We start from the raw sequence: 12,954 nt of genomic DNA on the forward strand, positions 1-12,954 counted from the left end.
TTCTACGGAAGAACTATCAGGATCAGTTCTAGGTATAACTGTCTAAATCAGTTCTAGTTAGAACTGACCAAATCAGTTCTAGGTTAGAACTGTTCTAGCTAGAACTGCCCAAAAGGTGTCAGGATGACATTACTACATACTGTCATAGAACAGTTCTCCTGACAGATTTGATGAAAAGTTAGAAGTGATCTCCACTGTTCTAGCATTCAGCTTGGTTTTGGTATGGCTACTCCTTAACCGGCTCATGATAGTGCTTTTTCTTAGTACGCATTGCAATGTTATTCAGCTACCGTGCAGGTTAATTGGACTACCGGACTCTCGCGTTTGTGGCAAACAATGGTACCAAAAGATTTCTTAACGATGTTCCACAACGCCAAAAACACTTATACAATAATGTAGACTAAAATATTATACCACACCCGATAACACGTACAGTTGGTTAATCCCTCTATGGTTGGACATTGCCAAACTCTTCAAAAGAATAGTGTGTCTTGGATTAACAGTCTTTAATACTTAAATAAGTGTTTTTATTTTTTCACAATATTTTACACAGCCTTTACAATTTTTGTTATATTCATGAAATGACATGAACATGTGTCTTTTTAGGTTAACAAATGATTGAAAAAAAATGTCTATTGAAGCTTAAATCTTTATAATGACGTATGATACCTTATGTCGAGATTGATATTAGAAAATCAATATTTTATGCACTCAAACAGGGGAATTTTGGATGTTATTTATGCTATTACATTAGTAAGGGGTAACTTTGAATTGTTTATATATAAAGTGATTAAAAAATGTCAGGTATCAAAGGTTTCACAAATACACTGTATTTATCAGACTTGGTTTGCACTTCACTAAATCAAAATTGCAATAAAAATTGGCAAAATTATGAATAGATGAAGTGATCGACACCTTTGTTATGCTTTTTGTAAATAAAACATCATATCTTGCTTAATAGACAGAGACTGAAACAAAATTGTAAATTTTACTCCCGTCAAATAACTATTCAATATATCAAGTTATGTATATGTACAAGTTAAATATGATTTTAGAAATTGACCTACTTCTTCATATTTTTAAAGGTTGTTGTGGGGACGCTTTTTTATTGTCCGCAACGCTGTGAAATCTAAGAATTGTGGCAGTAAAACTATTGTTTTTGTGTGAATAGGATCATTCAATGTGAAGATATTTACCTATAAGGGATGACTTTCTATATTTCCAAGACTTTCCAGCATCAAATCATCACTAAAATGTAGTGTCTGCAACACTATTGATTAACTTGTTTTTTTAAACATTGTTTTCCTCATTTTCAGCCAAAATTTGATTGAATAACTTTCAATTGAAAGTATCAAACTTTATTATAATTTAAAAGAAGTAGAAATCTTACAAAGAAAATGAAATGAAACATAAGAAACACAATACAAACTACTGTGTTTTTTGACTAAAAACTATCAAAATACATAGATATTGCTTAATCAATATTTGTTTTCCTAATTTTTGTCACCTTTAAATAGCTAATTCAGTCTTCAGCTTCCTGCTTTAATTTCTTTGTACAGTTAAATCAAACTTTCATTTATTTTAATGTTTCATCTGACCATTCACATATGTAACATTTCAGTATTGCATTCATTTTGATAATGTTATTCACAACATTTTTCCTTTTAAACAATGATTAAAATCTTAACTTAAGTTGATTGATCAAACATGTTCATCTTCTTTTGCATGTTATGAGACTATTACCAGTTCAGGTAATTAGTACTTGACAATAAAGTTAAAAATAAAAGTGAGTGTTACACATTGGTCACATGCATATTACATATTTAGTTTGGTCAAGAGTAACTTTCTTCTGAAATAACCACATATTTTATAGGTACTATAGGTAAATTAACTCTTATTTTTAATTCTTTATTTGCAAAACAAACAAAAACCAATTTTAGTTGTGGCAAATATATAGACAAAACAAAAATAATGAAAACTCGACAATATTATAGTACATATGATAAAAACAGTTATTGGTCTCCTTTCCTTAGTTCTAAAAAAATCTTTAATAAAAGAAACAACTGCTTTTACATCATCAGTAAAATTATGTGTATCAAAATTGACATATTTTTGTATATAATATTTTAGAAAGATTTGTCTTTTATTCTTATTAATTTTACAGTTAAAGAAATAATGGAATTCATCGTCTAAGATATTACATATTTTACATTTACTTTCATTTCGTGGTATTTTTGTATATCATCCAGTTTTTATTAAGAGACAGTGATCGCTTATTCTAAATTTGGTTAACATTTTTCTTGTTTCTTTATTTGGGTGCGATAGGTACATTGCATTTGGTTGTTCATATATGATTTAAGAAATGTATATAGATATATTTTATTATTTTCGTTCAAGTCATTTATTTTATCATCAATAAGAGTTTGGTAATAGTTACTATAACCTTTTTTAATGTGGGTTTTAACTTTTTGTCTGTTTTAAAGTTTTAGTTTCCTCAATAATTTTGATATCAATATTTATATCTTGTGACACATTTTTTGCCAAAGTATACCAAGAGTATGTTCCCTTAGTATCTAATTTTTTAGTTAATTTAAAGGCCTCTTTTAGAAGTGGGATTAGATTTTTATTATTTAATCTAGATAGGTACATCATAGTTTGGGTTTTGATAAAAGTTTCTAACGGCAGGAATCCTAGTTCATTTCAAACAGCTAGATTTGTTCAGCTTCTTTTTATCCTCAGTACTCGTTTAATAAAATGTAGCGGTTTTTTTCTAAGATAGTTTTATCAATAACATGAATAGCATCTGGTGTTGAGCTATTTTTGTTATGCTAAACACTATTAATCTGTTTTTGAACATTTAAACAGAACAATAAAATTATAACAATAAAAAAATGAAAAGTTTCAACTTTTTTTAAAAGACCTCTAACATTTTTAATTATTGATGAAGTTTTCAACTAAATAGGTTTTCTTTTTATATTCAATGTGCAGTAACATCATGAGTTTGGTGAATTTATGAAAAAGACAAAAATACTCCCCGCCTTCCCCAACAAAAAACAAAAATTAATAAATAAATATAAGGAATATCACCAATGTTTTTAAAGGTTATAATCATACATTCTTATTATTGAGAAAACCTAGATACTCTTGATTACTGATGTTATCTTTCAATATTTAAACATGACAATATAAAGTCTAATCAATTATAAATAAATGCAGTGTGCAACATTCTTCAAGCTTCTTTAAATACCTCTAAAAACTGTAAAATAATTAATCAAGCTTTCAACTAAAAGGTTTCCCTTTTAATATTATATTTTTATTGACAAAATAAGGTTAAAATGGTCCTTGTTTTATTAAAAACAAATTATTTATAGCATTCTAATCAAAGTATGAACAAATCTCTGAAAAAGTTAAATATGTCCAAAAATTATTTCTAAAAAAATATAAGGATAATCACTAAATTTTTAGGAAGATTATACATTCTCATTTGTGCAATACATGAAAAACCCTAAATAACAAAATAAGTTAAAATGGTTCTTGTTTTATTAAACACAAATTGTTTATTGTAAACTTATCAAAGTATTAACAAAATTCTAAAAAAGGAAAACCCATTCAAGAATCTTTTTTTTCTTCCTAAAACATAAGGAATATCACCATTTGTTCTACATGATAATCATACTTTTTCATTCTTGTAATTAATAAAGACCCAAAAAACCTTTATATATATATATAGTTACCGGTGTACTCTTTCATATTTCAAGCAGAACAATGCTTCTGAGCAATGAAAAATAGCATCTGTGTGTTTCCATATTTTTACTCGGCACAGGAAAACCAGAAGAGGTTACACAAAGATCTTCTAGAATTGATTTTTCATTCAATTTGTTATAACCCTGTGTAAAATATTGTGAAACAGCCAATATGAAAATAAAAGACGAAATTGAAAGTTACCTTCAGGCTCTTTAGTTTGAATCATCCAATGGAAGTTAATCGATATCTCTTCTTTTTTTTTTGGTTAATAAAATTGACTGTTCTACTGTATCCATAACTTACAACAGCGCAATTATTTGTTTACATTTTACCGGCAACTTTTTTACCCCAAGATGGTATCCAGAATAAAATCTAATGCAGCTTGCGATTGGATGATACCGATTTGATATTTTGTAATCGAAAGGTTACCCAGTTAAAATTCAAAAATCAACAAATTACTTGAAAAAATTCCTCAAGTTCAAATCCTAAAATGCGCCAATTACGAATTTAATAAAAATCCAAAAGGACAAGTTATTCAGTTATAATGTTTTCCGTACCTTAGACGATGGTTAACTATTAAAATTAGCCAAATTGTTGTCATGTCAGGTTGGCCGAGTGGTCTAAGGCGCCAGACTCAAGGTTAATACCTTCCCATTCGTGGGAATGAGTGTTCTGGTCCACGAATGTGGGCGTGGGTTCGAATCCCACATCTGACACCATATATTTTTGATCACTTTCTACACTTCATTTGTAACATGGTTTCATGAAATGGTCTTTTGCGAATTTGTTAACGGTTAAACATTTAGTATATAGTAAAAGCTATTACGAAAGAAAAAAACCCTCATATGCGACATTCATGTTATACTTTCTTGTCCAAATCAGAGTGTCATAATTTAGTAAGATTATCAATTGCTGAACCATCAGTGGATTGAAAATAGCTCATGTAAACTCAGTTTGAGGAAAGAGCCAAATGAAATTCATCCTCAATTATCAAAAATAGATTTCACATAGTGGGTAGAACGTTAAAACGGAGGAGTGAGTTTTTAGGACGGAAGAAGAAATTGTTCACTCTTGAATGTTATCGTTTTCCCAAAGAACGCTGAATTAACTTCATGTTTGTTTTAAAGTTTGTGATTGGATTTTCCCAACCACCGTTCAATACGCATGAAGTCCGTGCAAATGTGTAGCCGACTGGTGTGTCCAAAATGCAAACGGAAAAAAATGTAGGTACTGACTGAAAGCATCAAGTGCATGAAAGTAGATAATTCGCAATTCGTAGTCAGTTGGAAACAGGTAATATTCATTATCGTTCATTTGTAGGAATTCTTTTTAAAAAAAAAACCTCGTCCGCGTTCTTAGCTCTCTCTCTCTCTCTCTCTCTCTCTCTCTCTCTCTCTCTCTCTCTCTCTCTCTCTCTCTCTCTCTCTCAAAATAATCGACAGGGTTGGAAAGTGTCTTTTGGATAGAAAAATTGAATTGTTCAGTAAAAAATTCTTGGCAGCGGTGGGATTCGAACCCACGCCTCAATGAGACTGGTGCCTAAAACCAGCGCCTTAGACCGCTCGGCCACGCTACCTTACGACTTTTCTGCTGATATTTTATGTATTTGTCAACTGGCTTCGTGAAAAAAGATGTTGGTTTGTTTAGTTTGCCCTATATGGTTCTAGTGGGAAGTGTTCAAGTGAGAATTGGAGGCTTAGGGAATAAAAGAAAGTGAGACGAAATGATTTGCCCATGTTCAATTTCATGTGGAACAATTTTGAGTAATCATATAAAACGTTCATTTGACAGATGAAAAAAAGGTTAGAGATGTTGAAAAAATTCCTCAAATCCTAAAATGCGCCAATTACGAATTTAATAAAAATCCAAAAGGACAAGTTATTCAGTTATAATGTTTTCCGTACCTTAGACGATGGTTAACTATTAAAATTAGCCAAATTGTTGTCATGTCAGGTTGGCCGAGTGGTCTAAGGCGCCAGACTCAAGGTTAATACCTTCCCATTCGTGGGAATGAGTGTTCTGGTCCACGAATGTGGGCGTGGGTTCGAATCCCACATCTGACACCATATATTTTTGATCACTTTCTACACTTCATTTGTAACATGGTTTCATGAAATGGTCTTTTGCGAATTTGTTAACGGTTAAACATTTAGTATATAGTAAAAGCTATTACGAAAGAAAAAAACCCTCATATGCGACATTCATGTTATACTTTCTTGTCCAAATCAGAGTGTCATAATTTAGTAAGATTATCAATTGCTGAACCATCAGTGGATTGAAAATAGCTCATGTAAACTCAGTTTGAGGAAAGAGCCAAATGAAATTCATCCTCAATTATCAAAAATAGATTTCACATAGTGGGTAGAACGTTAAAACGGAGGAGTGAGTTTTTAGGACGGAAGAAGAAATTGTTCACTCTTGAATGTTATCGTTTTCCCAAAGAACGCTGAATTAACTTCATGTTTGTTTTAAAGTTTGTGATTGGATTTTCCCAACCACCGTTCAATACGCATGAAGTCCGTGCAAATGTGTAGCCGACTGGTGTGTCCAAAATGCAAACGGAAAAAAATGTAGGTACTGACTGAAAGCATCAAGTGCATGAAAGTAGATAATTCGCAATTCGTAGTCAGTTGGAAACAGGTAATATTCATTATCGTTCATTTGTAGGAATTCTTTTTAAAAAAAAAACCTCGTCCGCGTTCTTAGCTCTCTCTCTCTCTCTCTCTCTCTCTCTCTCTCTCTCTCTCTCTCTCTCTCTCTCTCTCTCTCTCTCTCTAAAATAATCGACAGGGTTGGAAAGTGTCTTTTGGATAGAAAAATTGAATTGTTCAGTAAAAAATTCTTGGCAGCGGTGGGATTCGAACCCACGCCTCAATGAGACTGGTGCCTAAAACCAGCGCCTTAGACCGCTCGGCCACGCTACCTTACGACTTTTCTGCTGATATTTTATGTATTTGTCAACTGGCTTCGTGAAAAAAGATGTTGGTTTGTTTAGTTTGCCCTATATGGTTCTAGTGGGAAGTGTTCAAGTGAGAATTGGAGGCTTAGGGAATAAAAGAAAGTGAGACGAAATGATTTGCCCATGTTCAATTTCATGTGGAACAATTTTGAGTAATCATATAAAACGTTCATTTGACAGATGAAAAAAAGGTTAGAGATGTTGAAAAAATTCCTCAAATCCTAAAATGCGCCAATTACGAATTTAATAAAAATCCAAAAGGACAAGTTATTCAGTTATAATGTTTTCCGTACCTTAGACGATGGTTAACTATTAAAATTAGCCAAATTGTTGTCATGTCAGGTTGGCCGAGTGGTCTAAGGCGCCAGACTCAAGGTTAATACCTTCCCATTCGTGGGAATGAGTGTTCTGGTCCACGAATGTGGGCGTGGGTTCGAATCCCACATCTGACACCATATATTTTTGATCACTTTCTACACTTCATTTGTAACATGGTTTCATGAAATGGTCTTTTGCGAATTTGTTAACGGTTAAACATTTAGTATATAGTAAAAGCTATTACGAAAGAAAAAAACCCTCATATGCGACATTCATGTTATACTTTCTTGTCCAAATCAGAGTGTCATAATTTAGTAAGATTATCAATTGCTGAACCATCAGTGGATTGAAAATAGCTCATGTAAACTCAGTTTGAGGAAAGAGCCAAATGAAATTCATCCTCAATTATCAAAAATAGATTTCACATAGTGGGTAGAACGTTAAAACGGAGGAGTGAGTTTTTAGGACGGAAGAAGAAATTGTTCACTCTTGAATGTTATCGTTTTCCCAAAGAACGCTGAATTAACTTCATGTTTGTTTTAAAGTTTGTGATTGGATTTTCCCAACCACCGTTCAATACGCATGAAGTCCGTGCAAATGTGTAGCCGACTGGTGTGTCCAAAATGCAAACGGAAAAAAATGTAGGTACTGACTGAAAGCATCAAGTGCATGAAAGTAGATAATTCGCAATTCGTAGTCAGTTGGAAACAGGTAATATTCATTATCGTTCATTTGTAGGAATTCTTTTTAAAAAAAAAACCTCGTCCGCGTTCTTAGCTCTCTCTCTCTCTCTCTCTCTCTCTCTCTCTCTCTCTCTCTCTCTCTCTCTCTCTCTCTCAAAATAATCGACAGGGTTGGAAAGTGTCTTTTGGATAGAAAAATTGAATTGTTCAGTAAAAAATTCTTGGCAGCGGTGGGATTCGAACCCACGCCTCAATGAGACTGGTGCCTAAAACCAGCGCCTTAGACCGCTCGGCCACGCTACCTTACGACTTTTCTGCTGATATTTTATGTATTTGTCAACTGGCTTCGTGAAAAAAGATGTTGGTTTGTTTAGTTTGCCCTATATGGTTCTAGTGGGAAGTGTTCAAGTGAGAATTGGAGGCTTAGGGAATAAAAGAAAGTGAGACGAAATGATTTGCCCATGTTCAATTTCATGTGGAACAATTTTGAGTAATCATATAAAACGTTCATTTGACAGATGAAAAAAAGGTTAGAGATGTTGAAAAAATTCCTCAAATCCTAAAATGCGCCAATTACGAATTTAATAAAAATCCAAAAGGACAAGTTATTCAGTTATAATGTTTTCCGTACCTTAGACGATGGTTAACTATTAAAATTAGCCAAATTGTTGTCATGTCAGGTTGGCCGAGTGGTCTAAGGCGCCAGACTCAAGGTTAATACCTTCCCATTCGTGGGAATGAGTGTTCTGGTCCACGAATGTGGGCGTGGGTTCGAATCCCACATCTGACACCATATATTTTTGATCACTTTCTACACTTCATTTGTAACATGGTTTCATGAAATGGTCTTTTGCGAATTTGTTAACGGTTAAACATTTAGTATATAGTAAAAGCTATTACGAAAGAAAAAAACCCTCATATGCGACATTCATGTTATACTTTCTTGTCCAAATCAGAGTGTCATAATTTAGTAAGATTATCAATTGCTGAACCATCAGTGGATTGAAAATAGCTCATGTAAACTCAGTTTGAGGAAAGAGCCAAATGAAATTCATCCTCAATTATCAAAAATAGATTTCACATAGTGGGTAGAACGTTAAAACGGAGGAGTGAGTTTTTAGGACGGAAGAAGAAATTGTTCACTCTTGAATGTTATCGTTTTCCCAAAGAACGCTGAATTAACTTCATGTTTGTTTTAAAGTTTGTGATTGGATTTTCCCAACCACCGTTCAATACGCATGAAGTCCGTGCAAATGTGTAGCCGACTGGTGTGTCCAAAATGCAAACGGAAAAAAATGTAGGTACTGACTGAAAGCATCAAGTGCATGAAAGTAGATAATTCGCAATTCGTAGTCAGTTGGAAACAGGTAATATTCATTATCGTTCATTTGTAGGAATTCTTTTTAAAAAAAAAACCTCGTCCGCGTTCTTAGCTCTCTCTCTCTCTCTCTCTCTCTCTCTCTCTCTCTCTCTCTCTCTCTCTCTCTCAAAATAATCGACAGGGTTGGAAAGTGTCTTTTGGATAGAAAAATTGAATTGTTCAGTAAAAAATTCTTGGCAGCGGTGGGATTCGAACCCACGCCTCAATGAGACTGGTGCCTAAAACCAGCGCCTTAGACCGCTCGGCCACGCTACCTTACGACTTTTCTGCTGATATTTTATGTATTTGTCAACTGGCTTCGTGAAAAAAGATGTTGGTTTGTTTAGTTTGCCCTATATGGTTCTAGTGGGAAGTGTTCAAGTGAGAATTGGAGGCTTAGGGAATAAAAGAAAGTGAGACGAAATGATTTGCCCATGTTCAATTTCATGTGGAACAATTTTGAGTAATCATATAAAACGTTCATTTGACAGATGAAAAAAAGGTTAGAGATGTTGAAAAAATTCCTCAAATCCTAAAATGCGCCAATTACGAATTTAATAAAAATCCAAAAGGACAAGTTATTCAGTTATAATGTTTTCCGTACCTTAGACGATGGTTAACTATTAAAATTAGCCAAATTGTTGTCATGTCAGGTTGGCCGAGTGGTCTAAGGCGCCAGACTCAAGGTTAATACCTTCCCATTCGTGGGAATGAGTGTTCTGGTCCACGAATGTGGGCGTGGGTTCGAATCCCACATCTGACACCATATATTTTTGATCACTTTCTACACTTCATTTGTAACATGGTTTCATGAAATGGTCTTTTGCGAATTTGTTAACGGTTAAACATTTAGTATATAGTAAAAGCTATTACGAAAGAAAAAAACCCTCATATGCGACATTCATGTTATACTTTCTTGTCCAAATCAGAGTGTCATAATTTAGTAAGATTATCAATTGCTGAACCATCAGTGGATTGAAAATAGCTCATGTAAACTCAGTTTGAGGAAAGAGCCAAATGAAATTCATCCTCAATTATCAAAAATAGATTTCACATAGTGGGTAGAACGTTAAAACGGAGGAGTGAGTTTTTAGGACGGAAGAAGAAATTGTTCACTCTTGAATGTTATCGTTTTCCCAAAGAACGCTGAATTAACTTCATGTTTGTTTTAAAGTTTGTGATTGGATTTTCCCAACCACCGTTCAATACGCATGAAGTCCGTGCAAATGTGTAGCCGACTGGTGTGTCCAAAATGCAAACGGAAAAAAATGTAGGTACTGACTGAAAGCATCAAGTGCATGAAAGTAGATAATTCGCAATTCGTAGTCAGTTGGAAACAGGTAATATTCATTATCGTTCATTTGTAGGAATTCTTTTTAAAAAAAAAACCTCGTCCGCGTTCTTAGCTCTCTCTCTCTCTCTCTCTCTCTCTCTCTCTCTCTCTCTCTCTCTCTCTCTCTCTCAAAATAATCGACAGGGTTGGAAAGTGTCTTTTGGATAGAAAAATTGAATTGTTCAGTAAAAAATTCTTGGCAGCGGTGGGATTCGAACCCACGCCTCAATGAGACTGGTGCCTAAAACCAGCGCCTTAGACCGCTCGGCCACGCTACCTTACGACTTTTCTGCTGATATTTTATGTATTTGTCAACTGGCTTCGTGAAAAAAGATGTTGGTTTGTTTAGTTTGCCCTATATGGTTCTAGTGGGAAGTGTTCAAGTGAGAATTGGAGGCTTAGGGAATAAAAGAAAGTGAGACGAAATGATTTGCCCATGTTCAATTTCATGTGGAACAATTTTGAGTAATCATATAAAACGTTCATTTGACAGATGAAAAAAAGGTTAGAGATGTTGAAAAAATTCCTCAAATCCTAAAATGCGCCAATTACGAATTTAATAAAAATCCAAAAGGACAAGTTATTCAGTTATAATGTTTTCCGTACCTTAGACGATGGTTAACTATTAAAATTAGCCAAATTGTTGTCATGTCAGGTTGGCCGAGTGGTCTAAGGCGCCAGACTCAAGGTTAATACCTTCCCATTCGTGGGAATGAGTGTTCTGGTCCACGAATGTGGGCGTGGGTTCGAATCCCACATCTGACACCATATATTTTTGATCACTTTCTACACTTCATTTGTAACATGGTTTCATGAAATGGTCTTTTGCGAATTTGTTAACGGTTAAACATTTAGTATATAGTAAAAGCTATTACGAAAGAAAAAAACCCTCATATGCGACATTCATGTTATACTTTCTTGTCCAAATCAGAGTGTCATAATTTAGTAAGATTATCAATTGCTGAACCATCAGTGGATTGAAAATAGCTCATGTAAACTCAGTTTGAGGAAAGAGCCAAATGAAATTCATCCTCAATTATCAAAAATAGATTTCACATAGTGGGTAGAACGTTAAAACGGAGGAGTGAGTTTTTAGGACGGAAGAAGAAATTGTTCACTCTTGAATGTTATCGTTTTCCCAAAGAACGCTGAATTAACTTCATGTTTGTTTTAAAGTTTGTGATTGGATTTTCCCAACCACCGTTCAATACGCATGAAGTCCGTGCAAATGTGTAGCCGACTGGTGTGTCCAAAATGCAAACGGAAAAAAATGTAGGTACTGACTGAAAGCATCAAGTGCATGAAAGTAGATAATTCGCAATTCGTAGTCAGTTGGAAACAGGTAATATTCATTATCGTTCATTTGTAGGAATTCTTTTTAAAAAAAAAACCTCGTCCGCGTTCTTAGCTCTCTCTCTCTCTCTCTCTCTCTCTCTCTCTCTCTCTCTCTCTCTCTCTCTCTCTCTCAAAATAATCGACAGGGTTGGAAAGTGTCTTTTGGATAGAAAAATTGAATTGTTCAGTAAAAAATTCTTGGCAGCGGTGGGATTCGAACCCACGCCTCAATGAGACTGGTGCCTAAAACCAGCGCCTTAGACCGCTCGGCCACGCTACCTTACGACTTTTCTGCTGATATTTTATGTATTTGTCAACTGGCTTCGTGAAAAAAGATGTTGGTTTGTTTAGTTTGCCCTATATGGTTCTAGTGGGAAGTGTTCAAGTGAGAATTGGAGGCTTAGGGAATAAAAGAAAGTGAGACGAAATGATTTGCCCATGTTCAATTTCATGTGGAACAATTTTGAGTAATCATATAAAACGTTCATTTGACAGATGAAAAAAAGGTTAGAGATGTTGAAAAAATTCCTCAAATCCTAAAATGCGCCAATTACGAATTTAATAAAAATCCAAAAGGACAAGTTATTCAGTTATAATGTTTTCCGTACCTTAGACGATGGTTAACTATTAAAATTAGCCAAATTGTTGTCATGTCAGGTTGGCCGAGTGGTCTAAGGCGCCAGACTCAAGGTTAATACCTTCCCATTCGTGGGAATGAGTGTTCTGGTCCACGAATGTGGGCGTGGGTTCGAATCCCACATCTGACACCATATATTTTTGATCACTTTCTACACTTCATTTGTAACATGGTTTCATGAAATGGTCTTTTGCGAATTTGTTAACGGTTAAACATTTAGTATATAGTAAAAGCTATTACGAAAGAAAAAAACCCTCATATGCGACATTCATGTTATACTTTCTTGTCCAAATCAGAGTGTCATAATTTAGTAAGATTATCAATTGCTGAACCATCAGTGGATTGAAAATAGCTCATGTAAACTCAGTTTGAGGAAAGAGCCAAATGAAATTCATCCTCAATTATCAAAAATAGATTTCACATAGTGGGTAGAACGTTAAAACGGAGGAGTGAGTTTTTAGGACGGAAGAAGAAATTGTTCACTCTTGAATGTTATCGTTTTCCCAAAGAACGCTGAATTAACTTCATGTTTGTTTTAAAGTTTGTGATTGGATTTTCCCAACCACCGTTCAATACGCATGAAGT

General features: G+C 34.2%; 13 non-coding genes across 13 annotated transcripts; 7 read left to right on the forward strand and 6 right to left on the reverse strand.

Moving 5' to 3' along the window:
• The first annotated feature begins 4,345 nt into the window (after nucleotides 1-4,345).
• Trnal-caa (transfer RNA leucine (anticodon CAA)) lies at nucleotides 4,346-4,460 on the forward strand. The gene is made up of 2 exons: nucleotides 4,346-4,383; nucleotides 4,415-4,460. It is a non-coding gene; the product is annotated as a tRNA-Leu (tRNA).
• A 779-nt stretch (nucleotides 4,461-5,239) lies between these two features.
• On the reverse strand, nucleotides 5,240-5,320 carry Trnal-uag (transfer RNA leucine (anticodon UAG)). The gene has a single exon. It is a non-coding gene; the product is annotated as a tRNA-Leu (tRNA).
• Nucleotides 5,321-5,692: 372 nt separating this feature from the next.
• Nucleotides 5,693-5,807, forward strand: Trnal-caa (transfer RNA leucine (anticodon CAA)). Its single transcript has 2 exons — nucleotides 5,693-5,730; nucleotides 5,762-5,807. It is a non-coding gene; the product is annotated as a tRNA-Leu (tRNA).
• A 780-nt stretch (nucleotides 5,808-6,587) lies between these two features.
• Nucleotides 6,588-6,668, reverse strand: Trnal-uag (transfer RNA leucine (anticodon UAG)). The gene has a single exon. It is a non-coding gene; the product is annotated as a tRNA-Leu (tRNA).
• A 372-nt stretch (nucleotides 6,669-7,040) lies between these two features.
• Trnal-caa (transfer RNA leucine (anticodon CAA)) lies at nucleotides 7,041-7,155 on the forward strand. Its single transcript has 2 exons — nucleotides 7,041-7,078; nucleotides 7,110-7,155. It is a non-coding gene; the product is annotated as a tRNA-Leu (tRNA).
• Nucleotides 7,156-7,926: 771 nt separating this feature from the next.
• Trnal-uag (transfer RNA leucine (anticodon UAG)) lies at nucleotides 7,927-8,007 on the reverse strand. The gene has a single exon. It is a non-coding gene; the product is annotated as a tRNA-Leu (tRNA).
• A 372-nt stretch (nucleotides 8,008-8,379) lies between these two features.
• On the forward strand, nucleotides 8,380-8,494 carry Trnal-caa (transfer RNA leucine (anticodon CAA)). The gene is made up of 2 exons: nucleotides 8,380-8,417; nucleotides 8,449-8,494. It is a non-coding gene; the product is annotated as a tRNA-Leu (tRNA).
• A 765-nt stretch (nucleotides 8,495-9,259) lies between these two features.
• Trnal-uag (transfer RNA leucine (anticodon UAG)) lies at nucleotides 9,260-9,340 on the reverse strand. Its single transcript has one exon. It is a non-coding gene; the product is annotated as a tRNA-Leu (tRNA).
• A 372-nt stretch (nucleotides 9,341-9,712) lies between these two features.
• Trnal-caa (transfer RNA leucine (anticodon CAA)) lies at nucleotides 9,713-9,827 on the forward strand. Its single transcript has 2 exons — nucleotides 9,713-9,750; nucleotides 9,782-9,827. It is a non-coding gene; the product is annotated as a tRNA-Leu (tRNA).
• A 767-nt stretch (nucleotides 9,828-10,594) lies between these two features.
• Trnal-uag (transfer RNA leucine (anticodon UAG)) lies at nucleotides 10,595-10,675 on the reverse strand. The gene has a single exon. It is a non-coding gene; the product is annotated as a tRNA-Leu (tRNA).
• A 372-nt stretch (nucleotides 10,676-11,047) lies between these two features.
• Nucleotides 11,048-11,162, forward strand: Trnal-caa (transfer RNA leucine (anticodon CAA)). The gene is made up of 2 exons: nucleotides 11,048-11,085; nucleotides 11,117-11,162. It is a non-coding gene; the product is annotated as a tRNA-Leu (tRNA).
• Nucleotides 11,163-11,931: 769 nt separating this feature from the next.
• On the reverse strand, nucleotides 11,932-12,012 carry Trnal-uag (transfer RNA leucine (anticodon UAG)). Its single transcript has one exon. It is a non-coding gene; the product is annotated as a tRNA-Leu (tRNA).
• A 372-nt stretch (nucleotides 12,013-12,384) lies between these two features.
• Nucleotides 12,385-12,499, forward strand: Trnal-caa (transfer RNA leucine (anticodon CAA)). The gene is made up of 2 exons: nucleotides 12,385-12,422; nucleotides 12,454-12,499. It is a non-coding gene; the product is annotated as a tRNA-Leu (tRNA).
• The last annotated feature ends 455 nt before the right edge of the window (nucleotides 12,500-12,954 follow it).

This window comes from Mytilus galloprovincialis, chromosome 10, assembly GCF_965363235.1.
Source record: "Mytilus galloprovincialis chromosome 10, xbMytGall1.hap1.1, whole genome shotgun sequence".
NCBI classification, from domain to species: Eukaryota; Metazoa; Mollusca; class Bivalvia; order Mytilida; family Mytilidae; genus Mytilus; species Mytilus galloprovincialis.